At 35.3% G+C, this 23,001-nt stretch overlaps 1 protein-coding gene across 1 annotated transcript in view; it reads right to left on the reverse strand.

The window, feature by feature from the left end:
- The window catches only part of LOC135203098 (uncharacterized), a 249,065-nt gene that overhangs the window by 162,376 nt on the left and 63,688 nt on the right, over nt 1-23,001 (reverse strand). The gene's annotated exons all lie outside the window — the stretch shown is intronic.

Genomic DNA, 23,001 nt, shown 5'->3' on the forward strand with positions numbered 1-23,001 from the left:
AGACGGTAGGGGGTGAGGGGTGCACGGCCCATACCTATGGGGAAGGGGGGCCGGGGGCGGGGGAAGGAACACCAAAGACGTACACACAACAATCCCCACAGCCTAATGAAGTTATTAAGAACGCCCAACACAGGTAGCGAGGTCGGGCGGCAGACGTCCTACGAAGTAATTAGTCGATTAATATGAACTTCTTCTGCAGGTAAGCGACGCGTTATTCCCCCTCCTTCAATTCCGTAAGGATGAATGATTAGCAAGGGCCCGCCCGCCGTAGGAAGGACCTACGGATACGCCGAACGGCCAGGGGACCGTAATTACAACAATAGCCTGGACCCCAAATCCATTGTATGCGACGAGTGGTCCTTCCATTTGGGGGCCACTGTTCGCGAATATTCATTGTGTAATTGAGTCCGCGGGTGGTCCCATGATTGAGATCTTCTCAGTGATGCTGCTGCTGGAGTCGCGAGATGAAGCCACGCCGCGTTCCAGGCACGGGTTCCAGGTTATGAATTTGCGTCAAAACAATGAATATCGCATGCTCCGAAAAAAAAAAAGTACTTCTTAAGATTTAATATATTTGCTGTTCTTTTCATTTCTTGCAAAAGGTACAGGGAATAGGAGCTTCGAGGGCAATTACAGGATTCATTTCTTGGATATGAATAACTAAATAAATAACTAGATGAATAAATAAAATATAATTAAATATATTTGTTATGAATTGATGTCAAAACAACGAATATTATATGCACTAATAATGCACCTCTTAAGATTGAATATACTTGCAGTACTTCCCATCTCTTGCAAAAGGTATAGGGAATAGGTGCTTTGATGACAATTACAGGATATATTCTTGTATATGAATTAATAACCAAAAATAAATAATTCAATTAATAAATAAAATAAAATATATAAATGCAGGTGGGATGACAGTGCAACAAAGACAATGTAAAACATAATGATCTTGCAATCCTTCCACTCACGAGTCTTTTTAGTCTTTCGTCTTAAAAAAGCAAGTCTGACAACCAAAACATATTGCTAAAAAAATGTCAGAAGAGATACTGGGTGGTGATCTGTAAGAATCTACTGAACTGATGTACAAGACAAAAAGGCGATGTCAATATTTTCTTCACAGAAAATTATTTCTTGCACAATTACTTGCGTGTGTGTGTGTGTGTGTGTGTGTATAAATACATATATATATATATATATATATATATATATATATATATATATATATATATATATATTATATATATATATATAAATATATATATCTATATATATATATATATATATATATATATATATATTATATATATACATTATATATATATTATATATATATATATATATATATATATATATATATATATATATATTTAATATATATATATAATGTGTGTAGGGGGTGAGGCTTGTAACTTCACTCCTAGGGAACTGCTGAGACTCTGGAGTAATAAAATCTTCTGGTGCTATGGCCATACACGTGCAGATGTAGTATATATATATATTTATATATAATATATTATATAATTATACCTTATATAATATATTAATATATAGATATATTATTATATATACTATATATAATATAATATATAATATTATATAATCTAATAAGTATCTATATATAATAATTCTTAATAATTCCATCTAATAACATATAATCTATGTATCTATATATATATATATATATAATATATATAATATTAATAGATATATAATATATATATATATAGGTAAATATATAATAATATTAGTATATATATATATATAGATTATATAATATTATTATAGATATATATATATATTAATATTTAAGAATTATATATATATATTATATATATATAGTATTTATATTAATATTATATATATATATATATATATATTATAATATATATATATATATATGTGTGTATCTGTGTGTGTACATTTCTTGCACTATTCCGCCAATTACACAACACATTATGCAGCCAAAACACTGAAGCGCACCTTGAAACAAAACGCCTTCGCTTACAGTACGCACCCATCAGAAACATCCCACAAAACAAGCAACAAAAACACGGCTGATCCCCCGAGATATTCCCAGAATTCCCAACTTTTACCTCTGGCCCAAATCGCATCTTTTAACGTCCAAACAAACACGGTAACACGCGGAAGAGATAATCGGGCTTAAGCGAAGACCAACGCACCTTGTTTTTGTTTCAGGGCTTGTAATCCCTCATCCGCGGGGGCAAACACGAGATGGACTCGTCTCGAGTAAAAGGAGCTGAAGGTATTTTCAGGAGCTGCTCCATCAAAAAACGTTTTCCAAGGATTATGGTTTGAACCCGTAATTCTTTCGCAAAAACATTGCATTGTAGATCGTACAAAAATAAATTAATACAAAAATTTATTATAAGATTGTCAGCAGCAAAAACACTACTTTGAGGATTATTATTATTAAAAAAAAATTATTAAAAGATTCTCAACAAAAGAGTTAGTTCTCTCGAAAACGCATTTCAGAAACCACACTTTGCAGGCTTTCCATCATAAAGCGCTTTCAAAGGATTACATCACGCTAACGCTTTCGTGAAAACATTACTTTGGGGATTACAAAAAGAACATTCTTCCTATTAAAATATACTCAGCAAACATTTGTACTTCAGAAAGCACTCTTTCTCGGGATCCATCAAGAACATTTTCCAAGGATTACAGCTTGAGCCTGGGACTCTTTCGCAAAAACATTACTTTAAGGATTATTAACAAAAATATATGTATATTCTCATTAAAAGATGTTCAGCAAAGAGTTATTTTTCCACGTCCTCTCGAAAACGTATTTTAAACAGCACTCTTTCTCGGTGTTGCATTAAAAACGTTTTCCAAGGATTATGGCGCGAGCCCTCTTTCGAGGATTTAAAAGGAAGAAAAAGGAAAAAAAAAATTAATGAAATTTGCTCAACAAAGACTTGAGTTGTCTCGCGAACGTATTTCAGAAACCGCTATTTCTCGGTGTTCCATAAAAAATATTTTTCAAAGATTACAGTGTGAATCCATAACTCTTAGCGAAAACATTACTTTGAGGATTAAATGAATAAATACTTTTTTTTTTAAATAAAAGCTGCTCAACAATGATTTACTTTGCATATGTTCTTTTGAAAACAGAGGTCAAAGAGCGTTCGTTCGCAGCGTTCCATCAAAAACGTTTCCCAAGGATTATGGTATGAACTCATAACTCTTTCGCAAGGACATCACTTTGAGGATTATAAAAAAAAATCTAATTAAAAGCTGCTCAGCCAAGACTATTTTTTTTAACAGAAAAGGCCTCCGGCCTTGCTTTGACGTATTTTGCTAAGAAATGAACTCAATGCACTTAGACCTTCTTTTGAGGATTATAGAGACTTTTTGGATTATATAGACATTTTAATAGCTTAAGACGTTCTTTCAAGGATTATAGAGACGTTTTTTTAATTATACAGACGCTTTTCTATGATTTTTTTTAAATAGTGTCTCAAAAACATTTCTTAAAGATAATTAAGAAAAGAAAAGACTTTAGCTAATAAAAAAAATAAAATTTTCTTTCAGAATTTATCCCTACAGAGCAGCCTGTTATAAAGACCTGAAACATTTTTCCACGACGTATTAAAAAAGAATTCTTCTTTGACCACTATTCTGCGTCTTAATAAACTTAATTCTGAATATGAGCACCCGATATATTATTTCTTTTTCTCTCAAAATGATTACTACATGCACTAATTAACCACCAGAAAGATAAAATTTAACTCAATGTTTACGGCCATAGTTAATTACTTATTACAAATTTAAACCTTAAGCATCCGAACAGCATCACAAACACTTGCGACATGGAAGCTTTATTACTGACGAATTATCGCCCCACTAGCGCCTCCTAACCCCCCCCCCCCCCCCCCCACCCCCCCAAAAAAAAAAAAAAAAAAAAAAAAAATAAGGTCAACCGTATAAAATATTTTTGTTTTACAAAAAAAAAAAAAAATCTCAAATAAACATTCTATACTCTATAGCTACGAAAGGTAGAGACTTACCTACAATTACTATGACCCGCGGCCACTTCCCTTAATCGTCCTATACACGAAGAAACGGCAGCGCCGCTCTAAAAAATCTGCCAAATCTATCAAATTAACACCCTTTTTCCTGAAATGTCTGAACGGGTTTAAGAAAATTTGGCAACAGTGCTAATCACCCTCGAGTCTCAACCTTCTGTAGCCAGAGTATAGGTGAAACACTATTTCTGTCGATTTCTTCAAAGATGAACATTCCACCTCTCGATTTTATTTGTCGTTTAAATGTACTGGTGACAATCTTACAATACACCAGGGGGCGTTCAGATAAACAAAATAATCTGCCTAAGGATTAAGCATTGTTTCTTTAACATTCGTACATTTTCCCGCCTGTCTTGAGCTTAACACTAACGTTATAAGCCCTTTCGCTGCTGCCAATCTACCCCTAGGGGCCACGTATAACTTGCTTAGCCCCTACCCCTTGCCCTACTCCTATCATCTATCCATACCCCTACACCTGAGAGACTGCCCCGCCCCTGACAGTTACCGATAGGCCTACCTGATCCTCTTGTTTTGCTACCGATGGCTACCGCTGATAAAACATTCGGTACCAGGACGATAATCCTTTAAGTCATTTAGATAAAGGATCCGATCGTACGCAGATTCCTTCAAGTTTAAAAGATTTAAGGATCTGATCCCAAGCAGGTTAAGATTCGGAGGAAGGGGGAGGGGTGTGTTAAAACCTATGAGAATTTGCTAGTAGGTTTCATCAAAAGTTGAAAAGGCAAGTTCTCTTCAAGGACGCTCTCTCTCTCTCTCTCTCTCTCTCTCTCTCTCTCTCTCTCTCTCTCTCTCTCTCTCTCTCTCCACCAAAAGAATTTAAACTAATTTTTAAAAAAAAGGTAAAATTGGTCAGTCTAACCCTTAGCGAATTACCAATTCTAAAATAAAGTCCTGTGCAATTTTGAAAAATTAATAAGAGGTGAATCTATTCTTCACAGCATCCAAAAGCTAAAAGGATTCTAACAATCCTAATCAAGTGTCTAATCCTGATCAGATTTAAAAACCGATACGTGGATTAGAAACTGATCATAGAATTAAAAAAAGAAACTCATTTGAAGAGATACGTGGATTAAAATCTAATCATAGACGTTAAAAAAAAAAAGCTAACCTTTCACACATAATCATCCTCGCATCAGGCCAGAGAAGATTCCCGATTCCCCTTATCAAGTACACCTCAAAATAAACAGCCGGTACCGTCTTTTAGTGCCTAGAATCACCATCTAAACGCTCTAAACAGACGCTAACGACGAACCTGAAAAAAAAAACTCCTAAACGTTCCCCGCTTCCAAATGGCCCTCACCCCTCCTGGCACGACAATCCGTGAGATGTTGGACAAGGGTCCCCGGACCTCATTTAGATAAAGGGAATTAAAAAGAAGAAGAAGAAGCCGGGGGAGCGTATCTCTTAAAATATGCACATTTAATTAAAGGAAACTTCTCCCAAACATCAGCCACCAAACTTCACCACACTCACACTATGGGTCTCGTCTTCGCGGTACCGAGGAATGAGAGATTCCCGGGCAAGATACTGGCTCGCTTCTGTGACAGTAATGACAGTCGTCGGGCCGCTCCATTATCGCCACGGCGTTCGACAAGGCGGGACCATTTGCCCCGAATTTAAATTCAAACGGTATTGTTGTCCTGCAGTTTATACTAGGATGACAAACACATATGTACACTACTTACATGCACATACTACATTCTATATATATATATATATATATATATATATATATATATATATATATATATTATATATAATATTATATATAAATATATATATATATATATATATATATAATATATATATATATGCAATATAAAAACACTGTATCGTGCTTCTAAGAAATCAATAGAGGGATCCACAGTAATATCGTTGTTTATCTAGATATAATATGTTTATACAAAGCTTAAAGCTTTCGTCCATCCTCCACAGGAGGATGGACGAAAGCTTAAGCTTTGTATAAACATATATATCTAGATAAACAACGATATTACTGTGGATCCCTCTATTGATATATATATATCTATATATATATATATATATATATATATATATATATATATATGTATGTGTGTGTGTGTGTGTACGCAAATAATCACATATGTACACTACTTACATACACATACATGATATATGTATGTATATATATTATATACATATATACATTATATATATGTATATATATGTATATATATATATATATATATATATATATATATATATATGTGTATATATATATATATATATGAACAAATAATAACTATATAAATACACGCATCAATAAGTTGTATGCATAAAATGGCAAATAAAAAAGTTTTTTGCTTATTACTTAAATATTATACACCTGAAATAAAATCCGAAATCGACTAAAAATCCCCAAATCAATACAATTTGCATGAATGGCAAACACAAAGTAAAAGCCAAACATGACGTAACTTATATTTCTCGTAAACAAAGTGGAGCTATATTTACCGTAGGAATAGGAATGACAAACAAGTGCACATACCGAGAACAACAAGCAAATGTTCTGTTTATTCCCTGACACAATATGTTTGTAAACATTTCATCATGTCAAAGGTTTCATTGGTATAATCCGGCATTTCCTGTAGACTGCTTATAACGAACATACACAGCGACAATTACTCCTCATCAAAACATCTGCTGTCAGTAAGCAATATGTGGAACACTTGGCAGTGAGCAAAATATTCTTTCAAGTTCCAAAATTAAGTAAAAATTACTATAACTGGATAAAACGTTTACTGTAACGCAAAACTCACACACATGTATGTATGCATGCATGTAGACATAGACACACTATATTATATAACTTTGTGTGTGTGTGTGTGTCAGTTTCATACTTTGCGATTAACTTGCAAGTTTTCATAGTTGAAATGGGGAATTTACGCAAGATTCAAGAAAAATAAAATTAATAGGAGTACTTGAAGAGATGCCATGGGAATTACCTAACGTATGTACGTATGTGTAAATGTATGTAAGTATCAGAGTTACAACTACATTTAGAATCCTGGCTCATATGTACGGTGATGGGAAAATCGTTGTACTTGGTAATGTATTTTACCTTGTGATTTTACCATTCAACTAATATAGTAACCAGAGAATGCTATATGTAAATATCTTGTTTGCCTAAAGCGAAAACATTTATATTCAACGTGAATTTTCCAGCTTTTCTCGTTTTACAGCTCATTTATGAACAAAATAACCCCTATTATAGGTGGAGAGAGAGAGAGAGAGAAACGACTTACGAACGACCCAGGAGGTAAACATTTTGACAGCGTAGGCTACTGAGAGCTCAAGTTTGTTATATTTTTCTTCAATCTCTCTCTCTCTCTCTCTCTCTCTCGCTCTCTCTCTCTCTCTCTCTCTCTCTCTCTCTCTCTCTGATCTGGCTACGACCCAAAGTCAACTAACAACCATGCACATAATTTACCTCTTTTTATAACTAAGTTCATATGGGTATTGGCCAGAGAGAGAGAGAGAGAGAGAGAGAGAGAGAGAGAGAGAGAAAGGATAATGTTCAAAGATCTCAGAATACGAAATAATGCAACAAAACTTACCGTCGTTGAAAAAATAAAACATAAATCAATAAATAACTTATGTAAATAAATAAATGAAAAAATAAAAAATAAAATACACCACGAATTTTCAATGCAACACGTTCAACGCAACACTTCTGCAAGCGGAAGGCTCAACAGACATGTCCTTAATCCTATGATAAAATAAAACGCTACTATATTGTTCGTTTGAATTGTGTTTTTACGTTGCAAGGAACTAGTGGTTATTCAGCAACGGGCCCACCGGCTTTACGTGACTTCTGAACCACGTCGAGTGAACTTCTATCACCAGATATACACATCTCTGACCCCTCAGTGGAATACCCAAGAATCAAACTCGCGGTCACCGAAAACACTATAAAAAGAAAGAAAAAAAAAAAAAAACTTTCCACGCACTCAGTCTAACAGTCAAGTATCTCAGCTGCTTGATCGAAGCGCGTCGGACCGACGACCTTTTAATTCCGCCAAACTTCCGGCCCGATATCCGGGTCTCAATCGTCCGGTTTGTGGTTGAGGCAACGACTTTGGCCCGAAAGAGCTTCCTCCTTTCCCTTCCAAAACGCTGGGTCCTCCCACAGGAAGACCTACTCTTCCTACTTCAGTGTCCGTGGGGTTGTGTGAATGCCTTCTTGACAGTTGCAATGGCGCGCATTGCTTCATTACTGAAGAACGGATGAGGGTTTCTTTTATTTCTGTAATTTTATTTCCGTTACTATTTAATGGATGAATGTTTTACTTTTTATATTTAACTTAATTTCTGATTTCTTCCAGTTTGATGATATACGGGGCAATAGTATAGTAATTTTCTGTTCTTTTATACATATATACATATGTACATACATACACACACACACACAATATATATATATATATAATATATATATAGATTATATTGATTCGCTTTTTCAGTAACATAAGGTGTGACACCAATTACAATAATTATGATGTCGGTGTAAGTGTGCAACATTACATAATCCATTTATAATATATATATATATATATATATATATATATATATATATATATATGTATATATATGTATATATATATATATATATATATATATGTATATATATATTATTTATATATATGTATATATATATATATATATATATATATATATATATATATGATATATATATCTATAATATATATTATATATATTGATGTGCTTGTATAAATATAAAACCAATATGCCCCAAAGACTGTTATAAATAAGAAATTCTTCATGTACTCACTTCTAACCAAGCTCTCTAAACGAAATCCGGTCCAAGTCTTGGCGATGCATAACATAAAAATCCAGTGCAAAACCGAAATCTATGCAGACATAACAAATCATTCGGACAGGGTGATATACGTCTTCGGTAATTGGAAAACCCTTTAGGCTAAAGATACTCGACGACAACACATCACATTTAATTCGAATTAAGTGTTATCTTGATGACGTCCCTTGGATGTCCTTTCTGGTATTCGAGACGTCATTGGATCGAGAGCAAGTGTCAACTTTTGGTTATGGTCTTTTCTCCTTTTTCTGTATCTCTAGACGTACAAGGTCTCTCTCTCTCTCTCTCTCTCTCTCTCTCTCAAGCGCCTGCTAGGCAACGTACAGTGTAAATGCTATTTGTACTCTCTCTCTCTCTCTCTCTCTCTCTCTCTCTCTCTCTCTCTCTCTCTCCTTAAATAAAAATTCCTTTTAAAGGAGAAAAGGGTACGTTCATATCGATTTACGAAAGTTATGCCAGGCTAGTCTATCACAGGCTACAAACGCAGGACAGCCTAAGGTAGAATGGACTAGAATAAGCTACCCAAAAGGTCTCAAGAATTCTTCACAATTACGGCTACCATATGCTAGCCTATGTTAGCCTAAGGTATCTTGAACTTAGATACGACTGAATAATTGAGGCTACTTTTTAAGATGAGATAAAATCTTACAACACTGAAGATTGAGGTTGAGGTTGGATGGCGTTAGTTTAAATATTATTATTTTTGTGCGAAGTTGTATTGTATTTTTAAGTATTTTTTTAAATAGTGTCTTATATGCATTTAGGTACAAACTTAAATATATTCTCTGACAAAAACTGAATAACTGACGCTAAATACGAACCATATATGAATATTTCTACTTATAAATACGCCTTAAAGACCAATCTCGGTATTAGTACAGGGACTTCATGTATATGTATGTATGTATGTATGTATGTATGTATGTATGTATGTATGTATATTAAATCTAAAAATACCACAAACCACGTTGTACCACTTTGACATTCAAAACTAAAAGTGAATAAACGGAAAACATTACAAAAAATACAAAAATAAAAATAAAAAATAAAAAAAGAAATAAATAAAAAAAAGAAATCCATTTGCAAAAATTACCAAAATAGGAAATTGAAAAATGAAGACATTACCATATCGGCCGATCTAACTCTGTGTAGCATTTATCTAAATGAACCCTGTTTAACCAAAACTTACTTCCGAGCCCAGGGCACTTTACCGCAGGAGTAAGTAGGACCCCAGGGGGCTTGAAACACCTGGGACGCCTGAGACACCTTTATCAGGGTGAGAATCCTGACGAGGAGCCTCGGTCCTATGCATCATTTGCATAAAGAGTGCGGTAGATAAGTGAAGGTGTTCCTTATTCATCTGGGATTTCTCCCAAGAAGACGGGACGAGTCTATGTTACTCTACGAAACCAAAAGGCAGCGGTAATATAATAATAATAATAAGAATAAGAAGAAGAAGAAGAAGAAGAAGAAGAAGAAGAAGAAGAAGAAGAAGAAGAAGAAGAAGAAGAAGAAGAAGAAGAAGAAGGGATATGCTAGTGGAAATTGTGCCCATAATCATAGGAACACTAGGCACGATCCCAAGATCCCTGAAAAGGATTCTAGAAAAACTAGAGGCTGAAGTAGCTCCAGGACTCATGCAGAAGAGTGTGATCCTGGAAACGGCGCACATAGTAAGAAAAGTGATGGACTCCTAAGAAGGCAGGATGCAACCCGGAACCCCACATTGTAAATACCACCCAGTCGAATTGGAGGACTGTGATAGACCAAAAAAAAAAAAAAGAAAAAATAATAATAACAATAATAATAATAATAATACCACCCAGTCGAATTGGAGGACTGTGATTGATTGACAAACCACAACAACAACAAACAACAACAACAACAATAATAATAATAATAATAATAATAATAATAATAATAATAATAATAATAATAATGTCGGAAAAAACTCAACAATTCTATGTAAAAGTGAAACTACACAGAGCTTTCGGAAATCTGTAAGATTATCCTCTCCAGGATAATAATAATAATAATAATAATAATAATAATAAGTATAATAATAATAATAATTAATAATAATAAGTGGAGAAACAAATCGATAGTTGTGTGTTTACTGTAAAAATACATCTATAAATATAACTATGCAGATAACTTCGAAGAATCTGCACGATTCTCCTCTTTCAACATAATAATCTAATATAATAATAATAATAATAATAATAATAATAATAACAATAATAATAATAATAAGAATAATAATAAGAATAATAATAATAATAATAATAATAATAATAATAATAATAATAATAAGGCAGCTACTATTTACTTTATAAGAAATTGTCAATAAAAAATCTCGATAATAATAATAATAATAATAATAATAATAATAATAATAATAATAATAATAATAATAATAATAGCTACTATTATCAATATATAATTCAATATAATTTAATATGAACAGATATCGAAATAATAATAATGCTATTTCTCCTATTAATCAAAACTGTATATTACACTACAATTCAACGACACATGACCGTAGAACAAGTAACAGTTACTTCTCGAGTTCTGTCATGCACGGATGAGGCCGTTCTAAAAAATGGCTGATTGCGGGACTTCTTACTTCCTCTTGCTATTTGAACCAAGGATTCGAACTCCCTCTGTTACACTGGGGCGGCTCTTGTAGAAGATATCACAGAATTTTCCCTTTTTAATCATTTAGGTTCAACCACGTCAAAGTCATGAGCGCAGTGGCCACATTACCTGGTGTGTAATGGAAGGTAATATGTTATACGAATCTCTCTCTCTCTCTCTCTCTCTCTCTCTCTCTCTCTCTCTCTAGAGGGCCCTTCTTTTACTGACTCTCTAGTTGACCTAAGAATTCTATGATGTACCTGGTTACTACTCGCATGCTATGGGTCGCAGACAGTAGTAAAAGGCAGTGAGAGTGAGAGACGAACACCCAGTCAAAACACATACAAACTCATCATCAACATCAAAAGCATGACCTCGACGAGGCAATCCATTAGGAATAACTCGACGAGGCAAATTCTTTAGGAATAACTCGAGCGAGGCAAATCCTTTAGGAATAACTCGAGCGAGGCAAATTCTTTAGGAATAACTCGACGAGGCAAATCCTTTAGGAATAACTCGAGCGAGGCAATCCTTCAGGAATGCATCGAAGAGGCAATCCTTAGGAACATCTCGACGAGAGAATCCTTTATGCCTACCTCGACGAGGTCATGTCACTTGGGTGGAACCATAAATTTGGATATCCTCCCACAAGTCTGCGAAGTCACCAGGACATCCCGTAAGAGCACCTCCCTTAGAAGTCTCAAGGAGACCACCACTATCCCTCCCGGCCAGCCGTTCCACGCCCCCCGTCTCTCTCTCCCTCCGAAGGAGACACCAAGAACCCCCCCTGCAGAGTCGCAGCGTGTCGCCGCCGTAGCATCTGCATTCTGGCGAACATTTAACAGGAGGGCGGTATGCGGGGAGCCAGGCGGGTTCCTCACTTAGGACTTCGTAAATTAAGATCCCGATAGTCAAATTTATCAAATGCCGCGCCGTGCCCGTTGTTCCGCGGCCCTAGGGGGGCGGGGGAAAGAGATGCCATTATCATACGAAGGAGAAGATGAGGTAGGAGACAAGTTTCGAGGGAGGTTTATCGTCTCCGGGCGACAATATGCGACGCTTTTTACAATAATCGAGGAAGTTGAGTGAATTTACGGCGCGTCGGAAGGAAGGATCCCACGGCGAGATTTTTGCTTAATAAGCGTCGACGGACGTAACAATCAAAGCAGGCAAATAAAGCAACGATGTCTCTGGTCAGTACGTGGATGGATTACCCACCAAAAAGGATGTAAAGTTTACCACCCTTGTCCATGTATCGGAGTGTTTACTGGCATCCATAAAATTATTTCTGATTGCATCCTTAAAATTATTCCTGAATGAAGAAAAATTATTTCTGGAAGAAGAAAAATTATTTCTGAATGAAGAAAAATTATTTCTGAATGAAGAAAAATTATCTCTGAATGAAGAAAGTGCAACGGTTTTGACGTTGTCGCTTCCAATTTCCAATTTTGTTGGGGTTATTATGCTTGTAAATTCCACCGAACTTTTACGAAAATCCTTCCTATCTATCAATATGTATGAGACACGCCATTCATGTAACCACCCTGGAAACTGGAAACGAGTTCAAGATCATGGAACAACCAAGACACAATGTCAAGGGCCTTAAAAACATCATCATCATCGCTCTCCAAACATCATTTGCAACTTACAAGTCAAATATATATTCCAGGTGAGCCGCTTTCCTTGAAACTGGAAATTGAGGCGTGACTCCTAAATCTGTGGACCATGACACGGGTGGGCTAAGCTCTCCATTAAAATGTTGGGTGTTCCAGGACAACAAAGAAAATTCTATCTTTGTCCTAAACTTTGTTTTACTGCCTCATAATGCAATCGAATATCCTGTAATTTTCGGATATGATTCTACCATTACTTATAGGGAACTGCCTTCGTGATTCCATGTTTCCTCGATGCATATACCCTGCCATACTTTAGAAGGCAGTTAATCACTCCTGGAGACATAAATCCTACTTTTTTTTACCTTTCTCTAGTTTCTTTTTTCGCTTCCTTCAGGCCTGGGCTAGAGAATGGCACAAGTTTGCCCGTCCAACTGGCCTTCTGTACCTGAATGGAAATTCATTCATAATGACTATGACTATATACAGACACGATTTGACCACTACTTGTTTTAATGCATTTCTTCCTTATTTTTCATTATAACTGAGAGAAGAGAATGGCCACGTTCATATGCCTTCCATGAACACCTCAAAACGATTACCCAAGGACGTTGCTTTCATGCCACTGCATGGTAAGTGTCTCGGAACATTGCAGTGAGCAAGAACTGAGGAACACGTTATTAGAGATCTAATCAGAATATTTCAGTACTATATTACTCAAAATAAATACTGGTATTTCAAAATACATCCAATTATAACTCTTATCTTGGCGACACTTCAAGGTACAAAATAAATAGTTAACACTTCCCTATGCTATCCCTACACGAATCCATCCAATACACACTTCCAGAGTACGATTTTATGACTAACATATGGCAATAAAAATCACCTGAGACACTTTAATAAACAATTACGTGGAAAATAGGTCACGTGTAGTTCCTGTGGAGAAGCGGCGAAACACACCAGCCTTAGAAACGTTCTCACGACGAACGGAAATGGGATAATAAAATGAAGAGAGAGAGAGAGAGAGAGAGAGAGAGAGAGAGAGAGAGAGAGAGAGAGAGAGAGAGAGAAGAGATAAATTCGCTACAGGAATTTATTGCTAAGGTAAGGGTTGTTAGTTAGATCATAAAATGAAAAGCGAGAGAGAGAGAGAGAGAGAGAAGAGAGAGAGACGTTCGCTACAGGAATTTATTGCTAAGGAAAGGGTTGTTAGTTAGAGAATAAAATGAGAAGCTTGAGAGAAAGAGAGAGAGAGAGAGAGAAACGTTCGCTACAGGAATTTGTTGCTAAGGCAAGGGTTGTTGGTGTTAGATAATAAAAAGAAAAGAGAGAGAGAGAGAGAGAGAGAGAGAGAGAGAGAGAGAGAGAGAGAGAGAGAGACGTTCGCTACTGGAGTTTATTGCTAAGGTAAGGGTTGTCAGTTATAAGTCTTTTGCAATAAAACTTTTTACCCTCCAACATTTTGCACTCAAACATTTTGCACACATTATTTATTGAAAGATTTTTAGCAATTAGAGATGGTCAAATCATAGCGAAAAAGTCAAACAATAGGGCAACAAAATATTTCAACAGTCACGAATACAAGGAATAAGGCAATGGTACTAAAGGGGGAGGGGGGAGGAATCAAAGAATAAAGGTAACAATTAATGAAAAAGACAAATAAAGAAAAAATAAAAGTTCAAAAATAAGGCCGCAGCCAACGAATAAGACTTGTTAAAAAAAGGGGGGAGGTATAAAAGAATAAAGGCAACAATCAAAGAATAAGGCAAAATAAAGAATAGAAATAAAAGTTAAAAAACAAGGCAGCAACCAAGGAATAAGACAATGATGAAAAAAAGGGGGGGAAAGGAATCAAAGAATAAAGGCAACAATGAAAGAATAGAAAGTAATGAATAAAAATTAAAAGTTCAAATATAAGACAGCAGCAACGGAATAACACAATGGTAGAAAAAGGGAGCAGAAATCAAAGAATAAGGTAATGGCCAAAGAATAAGGCAGCACTCACAAGAATATGGCAACGGAGGGTCTACGGATCGTGTGTGTGTGTGTGTGTGTGTCTAGAAGTTCGAGATACTTGGGGAACATTTTATGGGTCTCGGTGATATCTCAAATGCTGTATCTATGCAAGGTGGGTGGTAGCTGGTTCCTGCGACCGTGTTTGTTTTTGCTTTTTCTTTTCTTTCTTTCTTTTTTTTTTTCTTTGAAGGATTATCTACTGCTGTGCATGCGTGCGTCCGTGTGTGTTTGTGTGTGTGTGTCCTCCCATAGCAAAGTTAGATTTCTAAAATTTTGTTCATTATAGTGAGTTTCACTCTAGAAGCATATTAATCTTAAACTAAATAATTCTCTCTCTCTCTCTCTCTCTGTATTGCCTAAAAGGATTGTGAGGCACACACTAGAAATGGACCATAATAATATTATCATGACCAAAGCTAAATTCCTTTTATCTCTCTTCTCTCTCTCTCTCTCTCTCTCTCTCTCTCTCTCTGCCCATGGTGTAACTAACCATTTTACATACCTCAATAGTGGCAGCTTATCCAATTTGATATAGCAGTAGCAATCGGCGCCACTGCATCCAGTTTTTTTTTTTTTTTTCTTTTTTTTTAACAACGGGGTATTAGCCTCTTGGTGGTAGTTTTACGGTTCGGGTATGAATAGGCACAAACACTCTCTCTCTCTCTCTCTCTCTCTCTCTCTCTGTGGACTCTCTCCTCTCTCTCTCTCTCTCTCATTCTCGTCTCTCTCCATATTTTTATTTATTTTTTACCATCGGTAAATTATCGTTCCCTCAATTTCTGATACGTATGATGAAAACAGCGCTAAAGACGATTAAAAAAAATTCTTTCTCTCTCTCTCTCTCAGATACTTATTATTCCCCCAAAAAGCAGACGGTAATTTCAGATGCGTTTGATTGAAACTGCTCTAAAGACAATATCTCTCTCTCTCTCTCTCTCTCTCTCTCTCTCTCTCTCTCTCTCTCTCTCACAGATACTTATTTTTACCAGACCGTAAATTATCGTTCTCTCAATTTCTGATACGTTTGATGAAAACAGCGCTAAAGTCGATTAAAAAAAAAATTTCCCTCGCTCTCTCTCTCTCTCTCTCTCTCTCTCATAGTTTCCTAAAAACTAAACGGTAAATTTTCCCTTTCTGTCACACACTGTTTCGATTGAAGAAACCAAAGAGTAGCAGTCTCTCTCTCTCTCTCTTCTCTCTCTCTCTCTCTCTCTCTCTCTCTCTCTCTCTCTCTCTCTCTCAGGCAAACCTCTTACGCGAAGCCACAATTACAACAATCCAATAAACATAATCCCCCGAAAACATACACCAGCCGTCATAACACCCACACCCCCTCCCCCCGCCCCCTACAACCCCTGCACCCCAACGCACAAAAGCACCTGCGGGCGAGGAGACAAAAGTCACCAGCTTTATCTCCAGCATCGAAAGCCCAAGAGTCCTCTCTGAAGGCTTATCTCTCTCCATCGGCCTATCTTGCTTGTGTAGGCCTACGCACGGAGAAGAGTAGTACGTATCTACCGGTGGTCCCGCTGCGCCATATTGTGCCGTACTGAATCCGCGTCATTTGCTGTAAGATGTATGAATGAAGTGGGAATGACATCTTTGCCTCGTCGTACATTACCGGGTACTACTGCGTCATACACTACAATCCAGGTGTCATACACCACAAAAGACTCGCCTTTATTTTGGGTGTTACTTTTTTTTTTTTTACTTCAGGGCACCCCGTTCTTCTTTTTTTTTCCCACTTTTGATAGCGGGTTATTTTAGACAGACGAAATTTCAATTTAAATCAACTTTATGCATAAACGTATATGAATCCAGGCGTTTGTGGCAAATTTTTCTCTTGTGAAAAAGTTGCAATTACAAACGCTTTTGAAAAATTATGAATGGAAGCCCAACACACCCCAACCACCCCCTTTTCCAGCACCCTCAACGCATACACACAAGAGTAGGACAAGAGCAGCAGTAATAATAATAATAATAATAATAATAATAATAATAATAATAATAATAATAAAGCAAGAATGACAGACAGGGACATGTAAAGTATACACACTATTATAATTAGTAACTACTACCACCATCAATAGTTTCCCGCATTTGTCAGAATGGCATTGCTCTTTACAATCCAAAATTACTTATTATTATTATTATTATTATTATTATTATTATTATTATTATTATTATTATTATTATTATTATTATTATTATAAAAAGAATGAGGAATCTTTCGATCAAAAAATATGTAAATATACCACAACTTCCTACCCTACTTAGAATCACAGACAACTCAAGTAGAACGAAACGAGTTGGGTAACAGTGAAAGCTATGCTGGATTGCCTCTGGTAGACATAAATTTATCTTCTAAACCTACTATTATTAATTCTTATTAATGTAATATTCCTAGTGCTACGTATTCTTAGTAGCCTCCTTACCTCGGAGGACAAAAAAATGAATCTACAGTAAAACCTCTTATAGAAAACGCTTTTATTCAGATTATCATCAAGTACCATAATAAATTTATGATTTTGTTGAAGGGCTTCATAGCAAAACGTAATAGCATCTAAAAATGTTATCACGATTTGACACATTACATACTTACTGAGACAAGAAAAACATCTTCTTAACAAAAACAATAACCAAAAAACAATAAAACGAGAGAGAGGAGAGAGAGAGAGAAGAGAGAGAGGAGAGGAGCGGAGGGAAAGAGAGAGAGAGAGAGAGAGAGAGAGAGAGAGATTATCTACCCATATCAATAACCTCAGCATTACAAATATACGTATTCTATAACTGTCTGTAACTAAATCAGGAAGTATGCATTCATGTAATAATGCATGAATACATGTGTATACAATGAAGGAACATCTCCACAAATGGTGCACAATGCTAAAAATATTACAGGAATTTTGCCAATAACTGTCACTATGCTCCATGCTGAAGCCACCCATTAATAATGGAATCTCCCCATTGTCTGAAGAAAACAATGATAATTATATTACAAGCTTCACAAACACATTCTCAGCAAGAAGCTGCTATCACTTGCTTGTGTTCATTTACGAAAAGAGAGCACATGTGCAATGCTGACGAAACGCAGGGACGCTACTCAGCAAATTCTACGAACGAGAATGAAAGGTCAGTCCAATGTTTTTGCCCGAAACCTAACGCCGCAGTTAAGAGAGAGAGAGAGAGAGAGAGAGAGAGAGAGAGAGAGAGAGAGAGAGAGAGACCGCAGGAGAGTCTGAAAAACAGAAGAGAGAGAGAGAGAGAGGAGCAGAGAGAGAGAGAGATCAGAAAACGGAGTCTTGAGAAAGAGAGCAGAGAGAGAGAGAGAGAGAGAGAGAGAGAGAGAGAGAGAGAGAGAGAAATTCAGGAGATCTTGAAAAACAGGTGAGAGATAGATTCAGAAAATTTTGAAAAACAGGAGAGAGAGAGAGAGAGAGAGAGAGAGAGAGAGAGAGAGAGAGAGAGAGAATAAAAAATCTTGAAAACAGGAGAGATATTAAAAAATTTTTGAAAAACAGGAGAGAGAGAGAGAGAGAGAGAGAGAGAGAGAGAGAGAGAGAGAGAGAGAGAGAGAGATATTTGAGTCAACATTTCTTGAAAAACACAGGACTGACAATTTGACAAAGTCCATGTACAGGCTATTAAAAAGAATGCCCACAGTGTAAGGGGAAAAAGGCAATGAAAAAAAGCCTTTACCAGCAGCTAAGAGACAGAACGGGCTGTCAGCACAGATCTCCTGACGTCAGCAACCTCCTCCTCCTCCTCCTCCTCCTCCTCCTTCAACTTAGCGAAGGTCAGCATCTCATGGCATGGTGCTGTCGATCGCCCATTGCAAGAAACGCTGACGATGGCGCTGACGGTAGGTGACGCGCTATTGCAAAGACCTTTTGTGCTGACCACTGACAAATTAGTGTTTATCCTGATTCCGCACCAAAGCGGGATGAAGGCAAGGAATGCAACAGGCAGCCACATTGCATCGTTGCAAAACACATCAAAAGACAATTTGCGAGAGGGTGGACATCAATCAGTCTCGGCTCAGGAATGTTGATGAAGGCTTTTTTTATAATTTTTTTTTTTTTTTTTTTTTTTTTTTTTTTATTTTTTTTTTTTTTTTTTTTACAAAAGTCATTTACTTTTGTTATGTATGTACTATGGAAAATGATTTTATTTTTTTGTCCCCATTTTCTTCGACAGAAGTCATTTACTTTTATTGCATGTGTACAAAGGAAAATGCATTATTAACTTCTTTTTAAAGTTAATAATGCATTTTCCTTTGTAACTTTTTAAACTTATATTAACTTCATAAAGTTAATTTTCCACCATTTTATCTAAGAAAGTTCCAGAAAGTGAGAGGTTTCGTCACTGGAGATTTCGTTAAAAAGGATACATAACTAAATGTGTGTATATATATGCATGTGTATACACATACATTCATATTTACATTATATACTATGTACATATTATATATATATATATATATATATATATATATATATATATATATATATGTGTGTGTGTGTGTGTGTGTGTGTGTGTGTGTATGTATGTTTTATATATATATATATATATATATATATATATCTCTATTCTATATATATAATAAAATATATATATATATATATATATATATGTATATATAATATATATATTATTATTATATCTATATATATATAATATATATATATATATATATATTATATACAAGTTAATATAATTTATATATAATAATATATATATATATTAATATATTATATAGTTATATTACCAGTAATATAATATTTATATATATATATTATATAATATAATATATTATATTATATATTATATATATATATAATATATAAATTCAAAGTTTAAACCATCAAAAGGGTTAACTAGATTTCTCTGACTCTCTGCTACATAAACATTATTGTGAATTGCATTTCAAATAGTCTTCCAACATCAAACTGTTAATAATATGAAAAAAGATACAAAGCAAAATGATTCCCTAAGGCAGAGGTGAGAAGACATACTAGTCTAAGTAAGACTACCATTCAAAAAAGCTATCGAATTAGGTACAGAAACCTTCAATTTTGAGATAATTATAATGGAATAATAACAAATTTAATGTGAATTTATAATATCTTTAAAATAAATCTTATATGGGATGAAATGTAAAGACGTATGGTTTTATCTGCAGAAAGAATTGTTCTTTTATCTTCAAAACATTTGAAGATATTAGTATTTGAATAGCGTTAGGGCCGCGCCGGGTCTGGTGGGGTCGGATCTCTACCATAGGTCCGGGTTGGAGGGTCGAGTTGGGTCGGGTTGGGCCGGGGCCGGGCCGGTTCTGGTAGGGTCAGGTTGGGTCGGGTTGGGCTAGGTCGGACCTGGTATGGTCGGGTTGAGCCGGACCGGGTTGGGTAGTATCGTGTCGAGTCGGGCCGGGCTGGTTCTGGTAGGGTCGGGTTGGGTTGGGCCCGACCTGGTATGGTCGGGTTGTGCCGGACCAGGTTGGATAGTGTCGTGCCGGGCTGGGCTGGGCCGGGTCAGGCAGGGTCGGGCCATGCTGTCAGAAATGTGCCCGTTTCCAGTAATGACTTCCCTCTAAAAACACACTTATCATTACGACGTTTGCATAATATGAGTCGATGTACTACTGAGGAGTCTTCAGAATATAAACACAAAACATTTGGAGCTATTGAGCTTTTTACACGGGTTGAACTTCATTACAGATTCAGCGGCAGTGTGATAAATGCTCCAGTGACTAACGTCTCATTTATGTCTGAGGTCATCCAGAGTCACGGGGATAGGGCTTACTGGTGACATTACTCCACCAATAATTAAATCATAATAATTATTATGATAATTGAAATAGAGTAATTAAACATGTATCTTTAGAGCAAGATAAATTTGTCGATTCTACATTTAGGGATTGCACAATTTCTCAATTTCATATTAATTCGATTTTCACCATCCTAACTATTTACAGGTTGCAATATGAATTTGGTAATAATTATATCAAAATTATGAGCCTCCAAAATTTCAAATCAAAATTATTATGAGCCTCCAAAAACTCAAATAAAAATTATGAATCTTCAAAAACTCAAATCACTATTAGGAGCCTCCGAAAACAATCAAAATTATTATGAACCTCTAAAGCTCAAATCAAAATTATTATGAACCTCCAAAAACTCAAAATCAAAATTATTATGAACCTCCTAAAACACAAAATCAAAATTATTATGAACCTCCTAAAACTCAAATCAAAATTATTAATCTCCAAACACTGAAAATCAAAATTATTATGAACCTCCTAAAACTCAAAATCAAAATTATCATGAACCTGCTAAAACTCAAAATCAAAATTATTATGAACCTGCTAAAACTCAAAATCAAAATTATTATGAACCTGCTAAAACTCAAAATCAAAATTATTATGAACCTCCAAAAACTCAAAATCAAAATTATTATGAACCTCCAAAAACTCAAAATCAAAATTATTATGAACCTCCTAAAACTCAAAATCAAAATTATTATGAACCTCCTAAAACTCAAAATCAAAATTATCATGAACCTCCTAAAACTCAAAATAAAAATTATTATGGCTCTCACTTTCGCCTCTGACAAAAAAAAAAAAAAAAAAAAAAAAAAAGGAGAGAGAGAGAGGAGTTCGCCCGTCCGCGGATGCGCCCGCCCAAGAGGCCACACCACTACCACCACCACCACCACCACGTCTTTGTGTATTCTAGTCCTGAAGGGCATCAGTCTGGGGATCAGAAGCAAATTATCGCTGGAGTTAATCAAGCAGAAAAACGATTAGCTCGTCTCTAATTACACCGTCGGGAGTCTCTTAGTCAGTCACATACTGGATATAATTTTAAGCAATTTTAAGCAATCAGGTCACTTCCTCTCTCCTCGCCGATATGAATAACAATTTTGTTCTATCCGCGATCGCTGTGAAGATATTATGGCGTCTGGGTAACTTTTGGATACTTTCCTTTACCCCCTTTGCTGTCAGAGATTATATAACTACAGCTAGATAACTTTTGAATACATAGCAAGACTGTAAGCTTCTATCTGTTCCTGATAAAAAACAAATAAGAAAAAATTAAAACACTTCAACAAAACGGCAAACGTTAAGCTCTCTTTATAATTTTCCCAAAACGATTCAATTCTTAGTTAAACAATATCTAAAACACTAGCAAATTACCATTACTTTATATTATATATCAATAAAAAAATTTAAAAATAATTACATAACATTTACAAACTTAACCAACCCATAATCAAACAACATCAAAAGGACTATCAAATTACCACTTTACATATAAATAAAAATATCAACAAATATTACATAGCAAATAGAAATGAAAGGCTTTTTCTCTAGTTAAAGTGACAAACAACGGCCAATATACAAGTAAATAGGAAGATATTTCTGCATTTCATTAATATTCAAAGTAAATACGTTGAATATTTAGTATTATCAGTATGGAATACAAAATATTTCAACTGATAAAATAACAGACTAAAAAAAATAATAAGAAAAATAGAAAGCAAAAATTAAAAAAAGGAGTACATTATCACAACTCTCCTTAATCATAAGAAAAACGATCAGTAAACGAAAACCTCAAGGGACGAAAAACAGGAAAGAAACAATGTGAACAAAGACAGTCAAGTGATTTATGAGAAGCCTAGGGATAACTCTATTAAATAAACTTCCTTTCAGCCGTCCTCCATAGGGCGCCCGTTTAACAAAACAAAGTGACTAAAATATGATTCTAAAAAGACGGAGCACGTTTCAGCCATAGAG

The sequence above is a fragment of the Macrobrachium nipponense genome, chromosome 33 (genome assembly GCF_015104395.2).
Source record: "Macrobrachium nipponense isolate FS-2020 chromosome 33, ASM1510439v2, whole genome shotgun sequence".
Taxonomy (NCBI): domain Eukaryota; kingdom Metazoa; phylum Arthropoda; class Malacostraca; order Decapoda; family Palaemonidae; genus Macrobrachium; species Macrobrachium nipponense.